The 4,593-nt window shown below is 32.4% G+C and overlaps 1 non-coding gene across 1 annotated transcript; it reads right to left on the bottom strand.

The window, feature by feature from the left end:
• Window positions 1-4,190: 4,190 nt before the first annotated feature.
• Window positions 4,191-4,298, bottom strand: LOC117279147 (small nucleolar RNA snoR97). Its single transcript, XR_004509555.1, has one exon. It is a non-coding gene; the product is annotated as a small nucleolar RNA snoR97 (small nucleolar RNA).
• Between the last annotated feature and the right edge of the window lie 295 nt (window positions 4,299-4,593).

The following is a 4,593-nucleotide window of genomic DNA, read 5'->3' as shown; positions in this document are numbered from 1 at the left end:
TTCCCCTTTTTGCTGCTGTAGGAGGATTTCTGTGGTCCGCACATTTTCAACTGATGTCCTTACATTTTCCACTGCCTCCGCACTTTGGGAGTTTGTGGCCGCACATCCGTACTCCAAAAATGTGCCCTCCGCACTTCAACTGCTCCAGGACATCATCAAAGTGCCGAAATGCCTAAACTTGTTCAAAACTCACCCCGAAACACACCCAAGCCGCTCGGGATCCCGTCCAAATATACCAACAAGTTCCGTAACATAACACGGACCTACTCGAGGCCTCAAATCACACCTAATAATATCAAAATTAAGAATCGCACCTCAAATTAAACTTAATAAACTTTGATTCTTCCAACTTCCAAAACTCATACCGAAACGTATCAAATCAATCCGGAATGACTTCAAATTTTTTCACACAAGTCATAAATGACATAACGAAGGTACTGAAATTTCCGGAATCACGATCCGAACCCGAAATCATCAAAGTTAACTCCCGATCAAACTTATGAACATTCCAAACCTTAAATTTTCAACTTTCGCCAATTAGTGTTGAAACCTTCTAGAAATATCCAAATAAAATTCCGGGCATATGCCCTAGTCCAAAATTACCATCCGGCCTAACGGAATCATCAAAATCCTGATCCGAGGTCGAATACTAAAAAATCAAATATGGTCAACTCTTCTAACTTAAAGCTTCAAACATAAACTTTATTCTTTCGAACTAATTTCGAAACACCTAAAAACCAAAATCAACAATTTACACACGTCATAATACATCATATGAAACTATTCAAGAGTTCAAATAGTTGAAAGGAGCGTAAATACTCAATACGACTAGTCGGGTTATTACATTCTCCCCCACTTAAATATACGTTCGTCCTCGAACGTCCCAAGAGTTGTTCCTAAACCTTCAAATCACTATTCCACCTTACCACGCACATACCCGGGGTGATCCCACGCCACACTATTCCATATAAGCCTGACAACACAACATAATCGAAGATCATTACTTTAACCTTAGTCCGTAAAACTTAGAACTCAATTTTCAACATCTAGAATTTCTTACAAGACATGAGTCTCACATCCAGAAATTGTCTGGCCGAGATAGATTGACGAACGACCTCGCACCGCGCACGGCTTCAAGGCAAACACAAATGGTTAACTTTTAGTTTGATCTCTAAAGAATGGTCGGGTAGCAATCATCACCGATGGTTCTCCTCGTCGAAACATTCTCCGGCCAACTGAAACTTCGTGTGTCTTACAATGATAACCGAGCTCACTATTTATAGTTATTTCTAGGGAAGAAGGTCCTATGATCGTGCCCTCCTTTAATGTTAATTATGAGGGTCATTGATGAAGATATAACGTTGAGTGTAAATGCCAAATTATTTATAACGGGCCGTCGCTCTTAATGCTGTAGAATATTCCTTAGTAAATGCTACCGGGCACAAAGAATTTAATACACTTTTATGAACGTTATCCGTTCCGGTGACAAGCACAGTGGCTGAGTTCGGTCTTCAGCCATTCCATCTTGGATTCCACGTGTCCTCCTTTTAGTCAGCCACGCATCATATCATATTTTACCCTATACAGTAACACATAGCAGAAGACAATTAATAATCCTAGACAGATCTTTTCACGCTAAAATTCATTTACATGTTAAAAATCAGATCTAAGACGTACCTGGTGAAGAGAGTCTCGTTTCAAAAAAATTTCAATAGTGCGAAGACTTTATACATATCCACACCGAGACCGATTCTTGCTATCAACTCTTTGATCAATGAAACCCTCGAACAAATTCAATAAAAAATTTAAGCTGAAATTTTTCTCAAAAACTTGTAGTAATAGGACAAGAAAATAATTTTCCGTGTCAAAAATATCTCTCTCGACTGTGCGGCTCATGGATGCATTATATTTTGCACTTCCTCGTCACATGTATACTGATATTTATATATCACCTTTAATAATCCTTTTCCAATAGGTTAAGAAAAAATTAAAGGTCGTGACTTATTGTTCAAGTTCATTGCTAAAATCTTTTCCTAATAAATATTATATTAATCCAATTGCAAATTGGATTGAGGTTGCCGACAGTCCTTTTTATGGACTTTAGACGTGAATGAACTTGATTCATAAGTCTTCAATTACCATGAAGTGTACCGCAGGAATTCCTTCATGGACATTCCATGTCCAATTCAAAATTGGATCAAGCTGTCTTTATTAATATTTTTATACATCCCATATATAAATAAATATTAATTATGAGTACTAAATAATTATTATATCCTCTGTGTTACAAAAGAATATAATAATATTCTATTTGGACTAATAATTTAATTTATTTGACTAATTAAATTCTTTAATTTAATTATCAAGTAAAACAAGTAATTAATCCTTTAGCAAAGATCAAAACACTCGTTAGTGTGCAACCCCATAGGTTCAATACTAAGCAGGTAGGAAATTAATCAGATCAATATACTAATCAAGGGTAGCGTCTAGCAACATTCCTTAACGACCGGATAGAATGAAGTATATAATTTACTCTCAAGAACCCGTAGAAGAATAATGTAGTATTTTCTTATGTCCTTATAGCTCTGAGTCACCCTAGGATATGGTTCAACTGTCAAATCCTAATAGGCGACCAACTATGTGTTCATGTAATATATAATCGACCATTGAATGGCCTAAGAAACTCTTTTCTTCTTTCATTCAACCGCCCTGGCCAAGGTATTAGTTTGGTCATTTATAATTCATGACAACATGGAGCTTAAACTCATGACCAAGAGTTGTCAGATTCTATCTTGATCAATCACCAATTCTACAAGCATTTGATCATGCACAATATCCTTTCAACTATTGTTCTAGGTTCCATAGCTGTCTAGTATCAAAACACAATAAATAACTTATAAATTACTATGACGGTCTCATGTTAAAGGAAACTCTTACATCACATTCATCAAGAGAATATCCTACTAATAGTTTATGGTAATTCCAACCATTAGAAATTATCTAATGAGTCGGTTCAATGATCATATCTCCATACGCATCATCTATCTATGTGATTTAGTTAATGAGATCAACTAATCGCTATCACATATAGACGATCACATAAATAATGCTCTAACCGAATTACTAATGTCCAAATTAATAACCCTATGATCAAAAATAAATTTGGATTAAATTATGAAAAACTTCACTTTCATTATCATGATCTCCATCACAATGTCAAGTCTCAAAATTTAGTCAAGGACCTTATCAAATTAATCAAGCAATTAATAACAATGATAAAAGAATATCAAATGCCATATATATTTTATATCAAATAACATTCATAAAATATGTTCAAATCATCAAATATGAGATTGGATTTAGGGCATATCTACTATATCCCTAATATAGAAGGAGTGTCGACCAATATTATTGATTTTTGTATCAGTTCGTTCGTACTTATTCTTTATGAATTTTACCGTTTTTGGTTTCCCTGTTCATCGTTATATCCAAACTCGCTTTTCTCACTTGAATTAACATTATAATAATTTGGTTGAATTTATTAGTCGAAGCAGGAGACAATATACCTTGATATTCTTGATCATTTTTTTATTCAAGCAAAATTATTGAAACGGGTGCAACTTAGTTCGTGCATATTCAATTATCATAATTTTTATTAGATTTTGATAAATAAAGAATTGAATTTAATTTTTAGTTTTTAATCTTTGGATGTGAATTAGATTAAGGAGTTATAATTATTTTATGCAATTCAAATAAGAAATAGTTCATATGAGTAACATCATATTCAATTTTGAATATAAATATTAAGAGTTCCTGCAAATAATTGAAATAAGAAAATATTAGTAATAATATTTTTAGTTAATTTTAAAGTGTTTAAAATTAAAAAAAATATTAATTGATAATTTATCTAATGCAAAATATGATATACGTGTTATTCGTCATTAATGATTAAACGGTTTATATTAAAAATAGCACAAAAATATCCTTAAACTTTTGGTGCATTGTAAAAAATAAGAATTAATAATACTCATATGGTTAAAAAAAATTACAAAAAATTAGAAACATGTTTAATAATGCTTAGGTGTTTAATTCTACAAAATTAAAATGAAGACAAAAACTTGAAAAAAAGGTTTTCATTACATTACAATTCTTAACCTGTCCAAAACTTTTTTTTTTCTTTTTTTTCTTTTACATATAGTGCTATGATTTAACTCCAACCTCGTTGGATGTTCAAGAGAAGAAGCTGATAAACAACGTCAACTTTTAGATTTAAGAAAAATAGTTACACAATTTTAATAAGGAGAAACGTGTACGTAAAATCTTATTCAATTTTAGATTCCTAAATGTTAGGAGTTTTTACCTAGTTCAAATAAGAAAAATATTAATAAATTATTAGGAAAATAATTACTATATTACAATTATAATTTTATCTAGTGTGAACTTTATTTTTAAAGGATAAAAAAGGCGAGTAGTATTTCGGTAAGGGTCTTCCTACTTTTAAAATAACTAGTCTTATTGTCACGACCCAAAAATCCAACTAGCCGTGATGGCACCTAACCTCACTCACCCGCTAGGTAAGCCCAATAACAATAA

Source organism: Nicotiana tomentosiformis, chromosome 7, assembly GCF_000390325.3.
Source record: "Nicotiana tomentosiformis chromosome 7, ASM39032v3, whole genome shotgun sequence".
In the NCBI taxonomy this organism is placed as follows: Eukaryota; Viridiplantae; Streptophyta; class Magnoliopsida; order Solanales; family Solanaceae; genus Nicotiana; species Nicotiana tomentosiformis.
This window is presented reverse-complemented; position numbering and strand designations above follow the sequence as displayed.